The following is an 18,895-nucleotide window of genomic DNA, read 5'->3' as shown; positions in this document are numbered from 1 at the left end:
TGGTGAACCATAGTATGCTTCTAGAAACTCTATCTTCCCATAACGTAAGCTCCTCCACCATATCCTGGTTCAATAACTACTTATCAAACCATCAGCAGGCTGTTCTTTGGCAAGAACAACCGTCTCCCCTACTACCTGTAGGCATAGGTGTCCCACAAGGGTCCATACTAGGGCCTGTGCTGTTCTCACTGTTTACTAATCAGATAGTTTCATCCTCACTCTCTGCCTCAGTAGTGCAATATGCAGATGATACCACTATTATATGTGCCTCCCCCACCTTACATGAGCTAAAAACCGTAACCCAGACAAACTTCTCTTTAGCAGAATCATGGTTCAGTAACATAAAACTTATTCTCAATCACAAAAAAACAAACTCATTCTCTTTAGCCCTGATAGATCCCCTCCGCTAAATAATGATTTTGCCATAACATCTAAAGATAACATACAAATCACCCCAACAACACACACACAACTATTAGGCGTTGAAATTGATTATCTAAAATTTGACATACACATAGCCCAAACAATTAAGAAAGTTGACAAAAAGCTCTGTCTTCTATACAGGAACAGAGACCGTTAATCACTAAACCTACCAAAGCCACCTTAGCAAGGACTCACCTCTTATCAATTCTCCTTTATGCCTCCCCTATCTTAACTAACCTTCGCCACACTGAACTAAGCAAATTGGAATCCTGCTACAACAAGATTGCCAAGTTTGCTACCGATGCTTCTCATAGATCCCATCACTATCTAGCCCTCAAGCAACTTAACTGGCTTGAGTTACCCCAACTACTCCTACTCAATCAACTCTCAATAGCTCACAAGCTCTACTACTTTCCCAACAAAGCCCCTGCACTTTAGAATCTAATTCATCTCTACACCATCACTAGAACCTTAAGATCTAGTTCTCAGAACCACATAATTGTCATCAAACATAAAAATGATGCTGGTAAATCTCTTGTTGCCAAAACCTGGAATTCACTTCCAAGCCACTTACTTCCACCACCTCTACTTCACAATTTAAAAAACTTCTCAAAACCTACTACATTAATAACTGGCATTGCTCATGTTACTCCCCAGGCTAGGCCATACAACTGCACTGTTGATAGGATTCTGCTAACATCAAAAGGTTGCTCCCCAAGTCCCACTTGTAAAAATATTTACAGGGATATTAGCTTACTACCAGAAATTTAGACATTGTTAATCTCTGCTATCTATACTTAAATGTTTTCTTAACATGTATGGCTCTTTTTCTTCTTAGGTACTATTTCTGTCTCCTTGAAACTGTAGTAGTGTTGGGAGCTTTTTTCCCTAGGCCTTACCTATGCTCAGTTGTAATGTACTTTTAATGCATTTTTAACATGTATTGTGCTATGTTTCCTTACTTGAGACTGTTGTATCTCCTTTAACTGTATTAATGTTCGGAGATTTTTTCCCCGTGCCTCAGCTGAAAATGGACCTGTGTCCAGTCAGACTTTCCTGGTAAACAAATGTAAAATAAATAAAAATAAAAAGTATGATAGTTACTCATGAAGCAGCACTTTATCCATGGTCTGCATATGATAGGTACTTTTTTTTTCTATGAATAGGCTAGCAGCTTGTTCATCACTGGAGTTTCCCCTGCTATTTTCTCAAATTGGTGGGGTTTATTAGATGGTTAATAGAGGAAAAAACAGAATTGAGGATAACAAACTGTGATAAGATTGAGAGGAGCTCAAATATAAAATTCAGTCTAGGATAAAACAGATTAGGTTAGAATGGTGACAAGTGAAAAAGTAGATGTAGAGGCTTAGGACACTGCAGCTTAAGGCCAGGTAATTCGATGAGAAGAGTATTAAATGAGTCAGTTGAAAGAAGCAATTCAGAAAATTGATGAACATATACAACTACAGAGGATTGCTGTTTGGGAACTGTATGCATTTAGCTCCCTGTCTGTGACAAGAGTCTCCTGGCTTAGATGACAAAAGGCTGAGAAGTTAAGGTAGAGTAGGGAGGAGAACTGGTTGACACAGAAATATATTGAAAGTGTTTATGACTTGTTATGCACAGTTGTATAAAGGGAAAGAAGATATGAGGAAAGAAGGGTAAGGAATGTAAAACATTATTTGAATTAAATTCACATGCCCATTCTTCCTACAGATTTGGCAAGTGTCTAATAAGTGAAATTTCAGAGCTGAAAGTAAAAGAAGCTATGGAAAGACAAAATACTAGGTGCCCGGGGATAGAAGGATACCGATAGAGGCATGGAGACTAGAGACTGATAAAGTAAAGATTCTCTGACTTATAATCATTCTGTCAGATATTGACCTTGAGGCAGATAACTAAGTCCTGGAAAGAGGGAGTAATAGTGGTGATACCAATATAAAGCCAAGACCTTCAGCTCCCTAAATCATGATTATAAAGTATTCATGAGTATTGTAGCTCATAGACTGGTACCAGTGCTACATGACCTAACTGATTTAGACCATAATGGCATTAGTGGCATCCTCTCAGAATGAATAGCATCTGGTAACATAATCCTGTACTTTATTTATGATATGAAATGCCAGTATAAGTTAAAAAAGTGGCAGTAGTTTCACTTGATGTTGAAAAAGCATTTGATAGTGGACAAACACAATTTCTATATGCTGCTGCTGTCAGGGGCAATGGGTTTCCCAGAGTTAAGGGGAGTATGTCAGGATTCTAAAGCACAGGTTGAAATAGGAACTTTCTGAAGCCTTGTATCTTACTAGAGGGATGAGGCAGAGCTGCCCAGTGTCTCCACTGTTTGCGTTATACTTGGGAGGCATTAGCAAATACACTGAGATTGTCTTATTTAAAAGGGTATAACTGGGTAAACATGGACTGTAAGGTTTTGCAGTATGCAGATGATGTGCTCATCCAATCTAGGCCCAGGTAAGATCTGAAGAGTCTTTTAGAGATGTTAAGACGTTTTGGCTAAGTATCCGGTTATAAGATTAATGAAGAAACAACAAAAATACTTGTAATAAGCATTTCATATAGGTTACAGTTTTCTGATAGCAATGGAATAAAATTGTCAGGGGTCTAATTGAAAAAAAACTATGAAGACTTCTGCAGACCTCATGGGAGAACATCTAGAACTTAATACAAAGGAACGTAGTAAAGTGGAAAAACTGAATCTTGACTTGAAAGGTCCATGTATTGAGATGACATGTTGTACATCATATACTGTACCTGGAACAAGCATTTTGGTCCCCCCTTAGCAGGCTTACTCTTCAGAAGCTGAAAAAATTGTTTAAGGGACTTTTTAAGGATAGGAGAGAGACAAGGAGCAAAATAGCCAAGAGTTCCCCTCCATAAGAAGCAGAAGAGAGGGTCTGGGACTCCTGATAATTGAAAATGTCATGCTGTGATGCATGTGTCTCATGTGGTGAGATTTATGACCCAGCAGTAAGATGCTGTATGGAAAAGGATGGATAGTCGTGAAAGACTGGTTTGAAGCCAGTGGGGGTGGGGGGTGGTATAATACAGAGGATATTAAGGTACCTGTGCTGGAAATATCAGGTAGAGGAGCTAATAGAATTTTCCAGAATGAGGAAATTAGTTGGTCATATCAAAAAATATTACCAGTTAAGAGGTAGGGTGGAGGATAGGTGAAATGGCATAGTGACCTGGAAATAAAAACAAGTGACAAATGTATGTTACTGGAACCAGTTACTAGTAGGGGAGAGAATCCGAAATGGAGATAGGTCAAAGTATGGGTTGCAAGATAGTTGATTCTTAAATTATCTTGCACTGAGAAGAGTAGTAAACTATGCAGAATGGACAACAGCAGTGTTTCACATCCAGCTTTAATAAACTGGGTTTTGAAGAATAGGAGTCAAAATAGTGGACAAGGGGATAATAGCTGAAGTATGCAAATTCCATTGGCAAGGGATGAAACCAGAGATTACAAGATGAAGAAGGAATAGGAGAAAATAGTAAATTTTAATATAAACTCCATCTGTGGGATAAGATGCGTTCCCTAGGAAAGCAGTAAGGACAAGGAGATATTGGATTTTTGCTTGGAAATGTCTCCACAGATATTTCTGTACATCTGCAAAACTTAACAGGATGTTTCTGGAAGTAGATGGTACTTGTTGGAGATGTGTATCTAGTCCCCCCTTTGATTTTTCATCACATGTTTTGGGACTGTGAGGCACTAGATGATGAATATAGGAGTTTTGATTAAAGTGATTATAAGCAGAATCATCTTGATGATGAAGCAAGTTACCTCTAGGTGTTGAAGGCAAGTCTGTGGAATGTGATGTGCAAGAGATGAAGTGAATAATGCTGCTTTTTGTAGGAAATGTGATTAACAGGAAATGGAAAAGTAAGGAAAGGTTTAAGATAGAATAGGTAAGATGGTTGATTGATAATGTGGAGCAAGAGGAATCATTTGATGAAAGAATATGATAGTCAATCTAGATTAATAAAGAGAGTGGACCCATGAGTACAATATTTGGAAAAACTGAGCTTAAGGAGAGATATAGACCAAAGGAAAGAAAGGACAGCTTGGATGCATGTCTATCTTAAAATGTAAATAGTGTCAGTAGTATAAATAGTTCGATTTTTGTAGAAAGTGGGTGTATGATGTGAGCAATGGAGGAATGAGACAGTTTGTATGACCCACATGAAACTAATTTGTATAGTTCCCAAGAATGAAAGATGGTCGCAATAGGAAAGGAATAATTATAGGAAAGTTTTGAAAGGGAAATTTTAGTGGAGATTTTTTTAACCTCTCAAGCTCATTCCAGGGTTTCAGGGCAGTATTATAAAATAGTTTATTTCATCAGTTGATTGGATATAAATTATGAGCATACTGAAGCACAAGTAGTGATTTATATTTAGACTTCATGTTGTCCTTTTCATTCTTCCTGCAATGTATGGGCTCTGATCTGACACGGCCACATATATCAGACTTTGGGGCCAGTTGTCAAGCTCCTTCCTCTACCCATAATCCCCTACTCCATCCCCATTGCATCATATCTCATTTGCTGCCATCGTGGACAGACCCAGGTTCCGCTCTTGAACGATTATATAGCATATATTGAGTTATTCAAGATTTTTCTTTTATTCTAGTGTTTTAATTCCCATCTAGTTATTTGCTGGTCATTAAGAAAATCTTTCTCCTTTTTACATAGTATTTCAGTAGTATTTATATATTACCATTGGTGGTATTTTCTCTTTACAATTCTTTTTCTAAGATATTTCTGTTTATTTCCATTGCTGATAATTTTACTTTCTCTCTGTTTCTTACAAAACAAAAAAAAAAGTTTTCTGCTCTTGTTTCTAATAGTGTCTGTCTTCCTTTTCTCTAGTTTGTCAGAGAAATCACAAGGCTTTAAAAAATACACTTCTTGTGGGTATAAGATCCCAAACAAAGATGCCCACAAGGAGTTTGTTTATTACCTTGGAACTGGGCACTTGGACATGCAGTGTAGCATCTGTTGTACATTTAATCCTAGAACCCTGGCAGATAGAGGGAATAAACTCATTTTAAGGGGTCTTCTTCCCTCTACTACTACTTCAGGGACTCAAACCCCCTCAAAAATGAGTAAGTCTGCTCCTTTGGAGCAGCAGAAACACTCTCCTTCGAGGTTTCCCAAAATCTTAGAGCCGCCATCTAAGACTAGGAAAATCTCTGATCTGACTTTGTCTTATCAGATAATTCGATATTCGGATCCAAAGCCTTCGGCTCCTACCGTCATAACAATAAGTCCAACAATCCCTCCTTTGGATCCTGAGTCACTGGATTTTAAACAGGGTACATTCTTGTACAGTTGTGGAATATACCTTGAAACCAATTTTGCCCACCTTGCCTGCTCAGCTTCTTCAAACTCCAAAGAAGAATTCCAGGCCTCCATCCACCACTTCCTGTAGGTCCTCCAGAAGCTTGTCGGAAGCAGTTGTGGATAGGATGATGCTAAAGTTCCTCAGAGCTCAGATCCAGATATGGGGGGCTTACAAGATGTTCTTCGTGTTTCACTGTTGCAGTCATCACACTTGGGGTATCTGTCTGCAGGTAGCCCTCAGTCGGCCTGAATACCAGAATCTTGGGATTTCTGCGTCGGATGCCATCGCTTCTTCCATGACATCAGGTCATCAGGGGTATAAAGCAGGCAGTCGACACCATTACATCAATCTTACTTGCTGAGAAGGAGCCCGAAGCAGAAGCAGTTCGCAAGTGCCGGTTGGCCGCTACCTGAAATTTTCACTTTTTGAGTTTCATACCTGTAGTCTTCTAAAGCTAAGTACCCCGTTGGGGATTCTTTTTTCTTGCTCTTACCGACGTCAGAAAAAGTTAACATTTGTCTTGCCTGTGGAAAGCAAATAGCTCACAGAGATTTTCATTCTTACTGCGTCACCTGTTTAGGCTCCTACCACGACGTTCCTCGCTGTCAGTTTTGTGCCTTAATGCCTGAGCCATTCGTCGGGCTATTTTTGTCGCTAAATTCTTTCGCTGTCATTCTCCGTATTCCGAAATGGCTTCGATAAGCCATCCGACTACCGATCTTCTGAAAAAGCATAAAGATAAAGTCCGCCGATAATCAGTGAGGCGCCTTTGCAGCCCCTGATGCCTGCTTCTACAGATTCGCAGGCCTCTACTGAGACCCATTCAGACTCCTGTATGCCACGAGATGCTTCAACTATGGAACCTGCGGATGTCTCTACCTTGGATGGGTCCGGAGCCGTTGTGCAGGCACCACCTTCTGACTGTGTATTCTGACCTACCAATGTTCACATTAAACCAACAGCTTAATTGTTAGCTAAAACTACCGAGTTTCTCAGGCCCAGAGTATGCACTACGCCTAGAAAACAGACAACCAAAGTGCATGCTCAAGCTCCCATGCCACAAAAACAAATGCTTAGAATGGCTGAAGGACCTTATCACCCTAATTAGGGGAAGCCAGCCTTTACTTGCTAAGAGACAAAGAATCGAGTATCTTTCTGATTCTACAGACCAGGAGTCCGATGACTCTGACCCTTCTGATTATCAGGACATACCCTTATCAACCTTTGAGGATTCAGATGCAGAGGAATCCATTCCCTCTACCTCCCCTCCAGAGGATTTTTCTTTTGGTGAAACCTTGCATACTTTAAGAGAGCATTTCCGCTGGGAATGCCAGAATTATCCTCAGTCCAAAAAAAGAATCGGAGAATTTTTAGAGTTGCTTCAGCACAGGCCTCTAGCTATACTCCCTGTCCTGGATGTTGTAGATGATGTCTTCATGGAATCCAGTCTTACTGCAGACACTTTACCACCGACCCCTAGAAAACCTGTCTGGTACTACAGAGTACCGGATTCTCACAAATTTCTCTAAGAATCCTACTGCGGATCCAGAGACCATTTCCTAGGGATCTAAAGGTATTAAGGATACTACAGCCAAAAACTCTACTCCTTCAGACAGGGATTCCAGAGCTTTAGACAGATGGGGTAAGAAGGTATATACCTCTGCAACTCTTGCCATCAGGGCATTGAATTGCCAGATGTTCTTCATCTCACATTGCTGCAGTCATAACTAGTGGGTAGTCCGCTGTCCTCGGTCAGCCCGAATACCAAAGTATTAGGCTGGCGTCGGTCATGGTCGCTTAGATCTGACGTCAGTACGCCTTGGTACTAAAGCGCATGACCGACGTCATATCCCCAGTCTTTCTTGCCGCATGGTCCGAAGCAGAAGCAGCATTTGCAAGTGCCGTTCGGCGTCCTGAAATTTTCGTATTCCGAGTTTCAGACCGAAAACCAAGTTGGGCTAAGTACCCCGTTGGGGAATATTTTTGTCTTTTCTTGCCTCAGTTAAATCCGGATGTCAGAAAAAGTGAATAATTGTATTTCTTGTGGGAAACAGATACCTCATAGGGATTACCACTCTCTCTGTATTCCTTGCTTGGGGCCTGAGCACAACGTAGTCGGGTGTCACTTTTGTGCTAAATTTAATAAGCGCACCATTAAACGTAGGTTAGATTGTGCTAGGCTTGTCTTCGGTAAGCGGTGTAATTACAATATGCAGTCGGATCCTCCGACGCCCGCTACCGCTAAGAAGCGTAAGGAGAAATCGTTAAAATCCAAGCAGGATGAGTCGTCCGTTCCGGATGCCGGTTCTTTAGAAACCACGGTGGAATCTGTGGATCCAGCCGAGGTTTCAGTTGAGTCTCAGGGGGAACCTTTAATTTTGCAAGATGTGGCCTCTCAGGAGTCGGGACAGGCTGAGGGGGCCTCTCAGGTTGCTGTAATCCCTTCTTTACATAAGGTGGTTAGGCCTTCACCTTCTGTCTCTAAGGTACCTTCCAAGGCCAGGCCTGGTTTGTCTTCCTCTGGCGCCAGTCCTAGTTCTGCAGGTTCTGTACCTAAAAAACACATGCTTAAAATGGCAGAAGATTTGATTTCCTTGATCAGAGGTTCTATGCCCCCTCCAGATAAGAGGCCTAGGGTGGAGCCAGAGGTGGAAGGATTGGAACATTCTTCAGATTACTCAGAGTCTTCGGCTGAAGACATTCTGGATTTTCCCCCTTATTCTGATTCAGACGCAGAGGATTCTAGTCCTTCTGCTTCCCCTCCAGAGGATTTTTCTTTCAGAAACCCTGCATTCTATGAGGGAACATTTTAAATGGGAAGGTCAGGATTTCTCAGATTCCCGAAAGAGGCTTAGGGAATTCTTATTTTTACCACAACATAGGCCCTTGGCTATACCTCCTGTTTTGGATGTTGTGCAGGATGTTTTCTCTGAGGCTTCCCTTAATCCAGACTCTTTGCCTCCTGCCCCGGTTAAGCCAGACAGGTATTAGAGTGCCAGAGGCTCATAAATATTTGTATAAGAGCCCTAGGGCTGACCCAGAAACTATTAGCCAGGGACCTAAGGGTGTCAGGGCTTCTGTGGTAAAGAATCCAGTTCCTATGGATAAAGACTCTAGAGCTTTGGATAGGTGGGGTAAAAAAGTGTATACCTCTTCCACTCTTGCAATGAGGGCTTTGAATTGCCAGTTTCACATGCTGAAGTACCAGAATTTTCTCCTTAGTCAGTTGAAATCTAAGGTAGATGCTTTAGCAGAGGGCACAGAGTGTAAAGAATTACAGGATTTGGTTCATGCCTCTGATCAGGTGGGTAAGCATTCTTTGCAGTGTGGTTTTGATGCTTTACAGGCCTCTTCCAGGGTGGCTGCCACGGGATCAGTTATTCGTAGGCACACCTGGCTTAAGGATCAGAACTTGTCAGAGCATGTTGAAGCTCGAATTTTGGATGCTCCCCTTCAGTCTGAAGTCTTGTTTGGTTCTCCTGTGGAGTCAGTCTTGAAGAAAATGGAAGACAAAGCTAAGTCTATGCAGACTGTTAAGGATTTTTTGCAGGTGCAGCCCCCTAAGTTTAGCAGAAATTGGCCTGCTAAGGGATGGGCTTACCCTTCTTCTGATTTACAGTCTAGGGGTAGATCTAGACGTGGTAGGGGTAGAGCTCATGCACAGGGTTCTTTTAGGCCTAGGACGTGGAGTTCCCCTGCACAGTCTACAGGTGAGGGCAGGGGCCAGTCCTTTCGTAAACAGACCCAATGACCTGTATTTTCAGCTGCCCGATCCTTCCTGTCTGGCAGCTCCTCTGGGAGGAAAGTTGGCACTTTTCAGACAAAATTGGCTTTTAGTCACTCAGGACAAATGGGTGTTGGACATTATAAACCGAGGCTACAAGTTTTATTTCCACACATTGCCCCCTTTCAAAGGCATGCCAGACGTTCCTCCTCAGCAAAAGGTGGAGGCTCACAAACAGATTTCTTTACTTCTACACATGGGGGCTATCCAGCAGGTCCCTCCGTCAGAAGTGGGCCTAGGATTTTATTCTCGCCTGTGGATCCCCACTGGATTCATGTATTTCAGAAACTGACAGTGTCATGGGGAACTCCAGACATAGATCTGTTCGCTTCCACTAAACCACCAGCTGCCAAAAAGTATTGCACAAAGGTTTCATCACACAGCTTGGAAAGTGGATGCTGTCTCTCTTTTCAGAAAAAAAAACCTTGTGCCTTTCCACCTCTACTTCCGCTTCTTCCAACTAAGGTACTGTTAACAGGTCAGACAAGACAGGCAAAGGATGATTTTGATATTCTCCAGATTGGCCTCGCAACATTGGTACTACACACTTCTCAGAAGCCTCTAAAAGCTTCCATTTGGCCTTGCCCTCCCTCACATCTGTTATCTCAGAAGGGGGGCTCAATGTCAAGCTTCAATCTTCAATCAATCTCTTCATCTCATTTGTGTTATTACACAGCAGGTCTCAGCAGCCAGCTCAAGCTTCAAATGTGATTATGGCAGCTAGAAGGCCTAGTAGGCGGAGAGGAGAGAGAGGAGGAAAAAATGGAAGAGATTTTTTTTTTTTAGTAGTACAGCAAAGACAGAGAGAGTGAGAGCTAATGTGAGTGTGTGATGTCTATATCTTACTGAATTACTGACAGTTTGTCCTTCCTTTCCATATTTTCTTGTACCAAAGAAAGAAAACACTTAGAGGCCAATTCTGGATTTGTCTATTCTCAACACATACCTGGACATTCCAAAATTCAAAATGTTGACTTTGCAACAGCTTCTGCCTCTGCTAGGCAAAGATCATTGGATGGTAACTCTGGATCTCAAGGAGGCTTATCTTCATATTCCTATCAGGCCCAGCTGCAGGAGATTCCTGCGTTTTCGGGCTGGGACTTTACATTATCAGTTCTCTGCATTGCCCTTTGGCTTATCTACTGCGCCCAGGGTGTTCACAAAAGCTCTGGCTCCAGTGATAGCCTTCTTAAGGTTAAGAGGAATACAAATTTATCCTTATTTGGACGATTGCCTGATTCTTGCTCAAGACAAAGACAAGCTACTTCACCATCTTCAGTATGTTATGGCAGTGTTAAGGTGCCTAGGGTATTCTGTGAACGAAATAAAGTCCAGTCTAGTACCCTCTCAGGACATGTGCTTTCTGGGTGTGAGACTGAATACAGCCTCTCAGATGGCGTTTTTGACCCCGGACAAGCAAAGAAATCTTACCCTGTACTTCCAACAATTGTCTCTTCTGTCCAGGCTGACTGCAAGGACAGTCCTTCAAGCCTTGGGGTTCATGGCATCTTGTATTCTGGTGCTTCCCAATGCCAAACTGCATATGAGGAAGCTACAATGGTATCTCAAAAGTGTATGGACTCAACACTGCCACGATTTGGACACTGTCATTCAGATAATACATTGCATTCAAAAGGAGTTTTTGTGGTGGGCTCAGGAATGTCACCTAAACAAGGGACTCTCTGTGACCCGACCAGAGGCGAGTCAGATCTTAACGACAGATGCCTCAGACAAGGCTTGGGGAGCACACCTCAATGGAAAATGGGTTCAAGACACGTGGCCTGCCAGACTTCAACATTTGCATATCAACATGAAGGAGATGTTAGTAGTCCAATTTGCATTGATGGCTTTCAAGGATCTACTTCAACCTGGACACGTGTTGATTCAAACAGACAACACAACTGTCATGTGGCACATCAACAAGCAAGGGGGAACCCATTCGTACCCTCTTTGCAGGCAAGCTATGATTTTGTGGGAGACTGCTCTGTTTGCACCTCACTCTTCAGGCAAGGTTTCTGCCAGGAGCACAGAACTCCTTAGCGGATGTTTTGAGCAGACAGATGGTGGATCCCCACGAGTGGAAATTGGATCCTCCTGTATTTCGACAGTTGACAGTGCTTTGGGGGACTCCAGACATAGATCTGTTCGCTTCTCCACTAAATTTCCAGCTGCCAAAGTTTTGCACAAAGCTGTTTCATCCAAAAGCTTGGAAAGTGGATGCTCTATCATTCAGTTGGAACAATCTTCACGTCTATGCTTTTCCTCCTCTGCCTCTCCTTCCCAAGGTGCTCTTGAAGGTCAGACAGGACAAGCCCTCCATGATTCTAATAGCTCCAGATTGGCCACGTCAGCACTGGTACCCTCTGCTGAGGAGCTTAGTACGGGAGCCTCCTTGGCCTCTGCCATCAATTCCACACCTTTTGTCCCAGGCAGGCAATCATTTTCTCAATGTCAGGATACAGTCCCTGCATCTGACAGCCTGGCATATTCTGTTCTAGACCCTGGAGGGTCGCAGCTTCCTCAACAAGTTTTGGATGTTATTTTGGAGGCCAGACGGCCTAGTACAAGGAAAGTTTATGCTGATAAATGGAGGAGATTTTTTCTTTGGAGCCAAGCAAAGAGCTTTGATGTTTCAGTACCTAATTTGAGTGTTTCTCTTCAGTATCTTACAGAATTACTAGACAAAGGTTTGTCTTTCTCCTCTGTTAAAGTTCATGCTGCAGCCATTTCTGCTCACTATGATTGTGACCCGCCATTATTCTCTCATCCTTTGTTTAAGCAATTTCTTAGAGGGGCAAAGAACATAAGACCCCCACGTAGAGCTCCTACTCCTTCCTGGGATCTCAATTTTGTGTTGGAAAAACTCACTTTACCTCCTTTTGAACCAGCAGCTACATCTGAGTTGAAGTCTTTGTCTTGGAAGACTGCTTTTTTGTTGGCCATTACGTCTGCTAGAAGGGTATCTGAATTACAGGCTCTAATGGCAGTTGAGCCCTTCCTGATTTTTCATAAGGATAGGGTATCCCTACGTACTAACCCTACTTTTATGCCTAAAGTTGTTTCAAATGTGGCCTTGAACCAATCTATTCATTTGCCTACATTTTATGCTGATCCCCAAAATAAAGGGGAAAAAATTTTGCACTCTTTGGATATTCACAGGCTGTTGCGTTATTATTTGAGCAGAACTAAAGGGTTCAGACAGTCTCAACAGTTGTTTGTTTCTTTTGCTTTGGGATCTCAGGGGAAACCTGTTTCTAAACAAACTATTTATAAGTGGATTGGCCATTGTATTGCTTTTTGTTATTCTCATCATGGTAAGGAGATTCCGGCTGGAATCCGACCTCATTCCACTAGAGCTACTGCCACTTCTACTGCTTTTTTAAGGGGTGTAGCTACTAAAGATATTTTGGAGGCAGCTACTTGGAGTTCAGTGCACACTTTTTCTAAACATTACCATCTCCCTCTTTACTCCAAATCTAGGGCTGGGTTTGCCACTGCAGTTTTACAGGGCATGTTAGCAGCTCCCAATGCTTTATAATTTTGCCATCCTCCCTTTACCTTTGCTTTGGGATTCTACCCACTAGTTATGACTGCAGCAATGTGAGATGAAGAACAGTACAGTTTTGTACCTACCATAAATGTAGATGTTCGAAGATCCACATTGCTGCCGTCCAATTTACCCTCCCTCCTTCCCCACTGTAGTTTGGGGTGGTTGTGTGTTTTGGGTTGTAAATATTGTTTGTACATGGGTGGTTGGATGTTTCTCTGTATTTTGGCTATGGCCTTTCTTTTTAGGGCCTTCTGACATCTGGGGCAAGAAAGACTGGGGATATGACGTCGGTCATGCGCTTTAGTACCAAGGCGTACTGACGTCAGATCTAAGCGACCATGACCGACGCCAGCCTAATACTTTGGTATTCGGGCCGACCGAGGACAGCGGACTACCCACTAGTTATGACTGCAGCAATGTGGATCTTCGAACATCTACATTTATGGTAGGTACAAAACTGTACTTTTCACATGTTGAAGTACCAGCAACATATTATGGAACAAATTAAACAAAAAATGGTGTTATTTCCAGATTGTGCAGAAAATAAAAATTTACAAGAGTCAATGCATTCTGCAAACCAAGTTAGTAAGCATACTTTGTCGTGTGGCTTTGATGCCCTAGAAGCATCTTGCAGTGCTGTAGTCACTGGGTCTGTACTGAGAAGACATGCCTGGCTGAAGGCACAAACCTTTGCCAGACCATGTCAAATCAAAATGACTAGACACTCCTTTAAATCAGGACTGTTTGGCAACAAAACAGAAGAGGTTCTTAAAAAGATGGAAGAAAAAGCTAAATCTATGCAAACTGTTAAATAATTCTTAAAAGTGCAGCCACCTAGATTCAGTAGGCATTGGCCTTCTAAAAACTGGCCCTTTCCATCCCTTCCAGGCCTTCTCAGTCCAAACCCAGGGGAACCAGACCACCAAGGCTACAGTCTCAGGGTATGCAGAGAGCTAAACAATGGAGTGCCCCCACCTCAAAAACAGGGAGTGGCAAGCCCACCCACTTATGGAAAAAGTTTGCAGTGACTTTTCAGTTATCCTTCCCAGCCCTGCCCAACTACTTAAGCCCCTAGGAGGAAAATTTGCCCTTCATGCCAAAAACTGGATGTCCATTACTCAGGACTGATGGGTTCTAAACGTATCCCAGGGGTATAGATTTCTACTTCCATTCCCTTCCAACCCCAAGCGGGTTTCCAGTCCTTCCTCCTAACCTGTGGGCAGAGGCTCAAAAGCAAGTACTTTCCCTGCTCAATATCAGGGCCATTCAGCCTGTTCCAGTAGAACAGAGGGGACAGGGTTTCATTCCTGGTGCCCAGAAAAGAGGGCTCTTGGCGCCCAATCCTGGATCTATCAATTCTCAATGCCTTTGTGGTGGACCCAAAATTCAAAATGCTTACCCTGCTACAGCTTCTCCCTCTTTTAGCCAAGGATGCCACTAGACCAGATAGGTTCATAGGTTCATAGGTTCATACTAGGCTATCTGCCCGAGGGCATTTACAAGCCTAGCCCATAGTTTTGTGGCTTAAGCCACCCCTTTAGTATGGGGAACTATACCCATTATTTTGCTGTGCCTCTGTTGAGCAGTGACACTGAGGTAATCCCTGGGGTATATCTGCGATCTCCCATCCATTGGTCAAGATTTCTCTTGAACAAGGCCAGCGAGGTGCTCTGCCTCACATATTTTATTCCACAGCATAGGAGTCTTTGGGTGATGAATCTATCCCTCCAGCACGCCCTATTAATAGGTTTAAGTCTCCCGCCTTGTGGCTCTGACGGATCTAGATTTTTGAGGTGAAGCATATTCATCAAATCTGGGTTTGACGTGGCCTTGTATGTTAGGCAAAGGTCACCTCTGAGCAGCGGGTGTAACTGAATAGAGCTGGAGTTCTTTCAGTCGGGCAGCATAGGACAGATGTTTGAGACCCTTTATCCTTTTGGTGAGGAACTTTTGTGGCCTCTCCAGCTGCTGCAAGTGTCGGGTCAGATACATTCCGAATGGGGCATTGTATTCAATCATTGGTCTGATGATAGGATTTGGTCTGATGATAGGATTTGGAACGTATTTACGCTTCTTTTTAGTACCAAAGAAAACAGGGGACCTCAGACTCATTTTGGATCTAAGCAAATCAAACCAGTATGTAAAGAAAGAAATGTTCTGAATGGTCATAGTTCAGTCCATCCTGCCTTTTTTGCACATGGATGATTGGATGTGTTCTACAGATCTTCAGGATGAATACTATCACATCAAGTTAGACAGATGATCCAGAAGACATCTTCACTTTTGGCTGACAGCCAGTAATTACCAATTCAGGGCTCTGCCCTTTGGATTCACCACTGCCCCCAGGGTGTTTACAGCTCACTTGAGGGTGGAGGGTGAAGGGATTCCTGGTGTTTTCATATCTAGACAACTGGCTCCTCACTGCCCCTTCTAAGCAGGCCAGGGACTGTTTGCTCCAGATTTGCAAAACTTTGGGAATTGAAATAAATCTTGCCTAATCAAAACTTGCACCAGTTCAGAGCCTACAGTTCATTTATTCAGTCTTGGGATACAACTATACAGGTTGCATCTTTGCCTCTTCACCCTGTTGTATCTACTAGAAACCCCAATTTAGGCTATCCTTGCCCACCCATCTCCCCCAGCAAGGTCAGTACTTCAGGCACTAGGGTCAATGGCAGAAGCTACTGTTCTACTCCCTCAAGCATGCTTTTTAATGCTGGTTCTCCAATGGACTCTAGCTGTACAGTGGTCCTTTCTGTATCAACCCCTGTCCTTTCAAGTAAAGCTCACCCCAATTTCCAAGTAGCACATTTGGTGGTGGATACAATCCAACAGTCTTTTGGACAGACCCTTTGTTTTACAAAACTCAGTAACCACAGTGACCACAGACTCCTCTCAACTAAGGTGGGGGGGCATTTCTAGGGAAGAACTGTCCAAGGCTTGTAGTTCCCCCAAGAGACCAAGTTGCATATCAATGTCCTAGAGATGACAGCAGTCCTGTTAGTGCTGCAGGCATTTCAAGTTAATTTGCCTTAGGGGCTGTTGCAGTTTAGACTGGCAACATGTCTGTAGATTGGTACATCAACAGGCAAGGAGGAACTCTATCTTATCCCCTTGGCAGAGAGACCATGAGAGTTTGTGAATGGGCGATCTCATTGAACTGCTTTCTAATTGCAATACACATTTCCGGGGAAGACCAACGTGCTTCTGGGCAAACTAAGCAGATCCATTCTGATGCCTCACCAGTAGTCTCTCAGTCAGTTGTTAGAAGAGATGATTTTTCGGGGTTGGGGCCAACCTTACTGTGACCTGTATGCCACCACCCTCAACAACAAGTGCAGGAAGTACTTTGCTGTTATCCCTCCTCAGGGTGAGTCACCAGGAGACATTCTGATGTGTACGTGGTCCTAGGAATGCCTTTAATGCTTACCCCGCTATGCCCAAAATTCCCAAATTTCTACAAAAAGCAAGTTGGCTGAAGAGCTCAGTAATCCTCATTTTCCCATTCTGGCAAGTATGGTTCTCCTTTCTATGGTCTCACCTTTATCCTTCATGGATTCTGGAGCCCACTCGGATCTCCTCTCTCACCCGTCAGGGATTCAGCACCCCACCATCAAGCTAAAAGCATGGTTTCTCTACTTCCAGTAATAGTTAGTTCAGGGTTTCTTCCCCTGTACGTGACGTTATTGTTTCACACAAGGAACAACAAATCTTTTCCCTTGACTTTCTCTAGGTTGTGTAAAGCTTTTATGAAGGCATTTTTCTTCTTATGCCTCCGATAGAGGATCCATCACTGCCTTGGGATCTAACATCTGTACTTTGAGGGTGTAACACACAAAACCTTTGAACTATCAGACAAATCTGGTCTACAATTTCTGTCCTGGAGAACTGTTATCTTAGTAGCTATAACTTCGTCAAAAAGAATATCTGAACTCCAGGCTTTTGTGTCTGCAACTTGCATTATTTTTCATGAAGATAGGGTTTCCTTATGGACTAACCCTTCTTTTTTGTCTAAAGTGGCTTCTGAAAATAACTTCAACCAATCCATTCACTTGCCAGATTTCTTTTCCAGATTTTTCAAATAAAGGGGAGTATACTTCTTGACGTACACAGACAACTACGTTTTTACCTTCACAGGACAAAGTTTAGAAAATCAGACTAACTTTTTATGTCTTTCTAAATTGCCTAGGTCATTCAGTTTCTGAAGTTACCATAGCTAAATGGATTACAGACTGTATTTCATGGATTTATTCTGAGAAAGGTATGACATTACTTAAACCTCCCCAAGCTCACTCGACCAGATCCATGGCTACTTCATCTGCTTTTCCGTCAAGGATGTTGATTGATGAGGTTTGTGTTACAGCTACATGGTCTTGGTCTCATACCTTTGTTTCTCATTATAAATTAGGTACCATTTCCAGAAACAGAGCTGCATTTGGTTTGACAGTACTGCAGAATGCTCTTCCATGAGGGCCACCCAAGATTAATGTAGCTGAGGACTCTGGTCCCGTACGTTGAAGAATGTAAAAGGCAACATTAGATTTAAAGTTATGTACACACCATAACTAGGCATCTGTTTTATCCATTTTAATTCTTCCTCAACTTCCCTCCCATCTGTCCCCATCCCTTTTCTACTGGAAGGAGCTATTGGACTGTTTGGAACCTACAGTTCCAGATTTGAGCCCTGTCTTTTCTGTCTGTCTTTACCTGTTTCTCTTTAACTATTGGGAAATAGGGCAGCACACACTATCTGAGGCACTGGGGATGGAGTAGGGCATTATGGGTGGAGGGAGGAGCTCGACAGTTAGATCCGAAGTCTAGTATATGCAGCAGAGTTAGATTTGAGGATTGGAACCAAACCCATACGTTGAAGAAGAATAAATATGGACAACACAGATGCCTAGTTATGGTGAGTGCATAACGTTTAATTATGAGCTAATGTAGTAGGACTTTGTTTGGGAAATCCTTTTGTTGCTGGATTATATAGGACTCTATCATAGAGTATGCTATGCTAAAGTTTGCTTTTTTATTATGTGAGTAACTTATTGTAAATGCATTCCCATCCATCTTTTTATTTTATATCTGTTGTAAACGCACAATACAACATATCCTTTTGAGGGAGTGTTGTATATCACTTATTTTATGCATGTTGTTATACTACTATGTGGCTTAATGAAGTTTTTTCCTACATTTAAAAAAAAAAAAAAAAAAAAGACTTATGCACTGTTAACCCCCCCCCCCATTCAGTTATCTGCAGTAATCACATCTTTCGTTAGTGCAAGAAATCTGGACAAAGTTTAAAAAAAATAAATAATGGGGGGGGGGCAGAGATCCAAAAAAACAGGGACAGGTTTTAATTATTGCTCTTATAAACTTAGAAAGCAGCAATGATAACGGGCTTTGTATTGGCATGCATCTTCAGAAGGTTATGAAGTCTGAAGCTCAAATGTGTGTCATTACTTAGTGACTGATTTGCCAGAAAACAACAAATCTTATAAGGAATTGACTAAAATATGAGGTGAATGAGAAGTATAGCCATGGCGGAAGATGTGAAAGTGATGGTCATTGGTAGCACTTTGTCTTAAATTCAAACAGCCTAGCCCCAATTATGTATTTTTGATCATAGAATCCATGTGTAAAGGATTAACCAAATTCAAAAACTGTGATGGAAATTCCATGTATGAAATTTTAGGGAATAAATAATCCCAGTCCTCCTGGTCAACGACCTTTAATTGTCTAGAATGGCTAATAGATGAGTTTTCTGC

The 18,895-nt window shown here is 42.4% G+C and overlaps 1 protein-coding gene across 1 annotated transcript in view; it reads left to right on the top strand.

Moving 5' to 3' along the window:
• Positions 1–18,895, top strand: part of LOC122800498 (nucleolar and coiled-body phosphoprotein 1-like) — a 300,585-nt gene that overhangs the window by 200,586 nt on the left and 81,104 nt on the right. The window lies entirely within an intron of this gene.

The sequence above is a fragment of the Protopterus annectens genome, chromosome 4.part0 (genome assembly GCF_019279795.1).
Source record: "Protopterus annectens isolate FY-2018-M chromosome 4.part0, PAN1.0, whole genome shotgun sequence".
In the NCBI taxonomy this organism is placed as follows: domain Eukaryota; kingdom Metazoa; phylum Chordata; order Ceratodontiformes; family Protopteridae; genus Protopterus; species Protopterus annectens.
The sequence above is the reverse complement of the archived record's forward strand: the minus strand, read 5'-3'. Positions and strand labels throughout refer to the sequence as shown.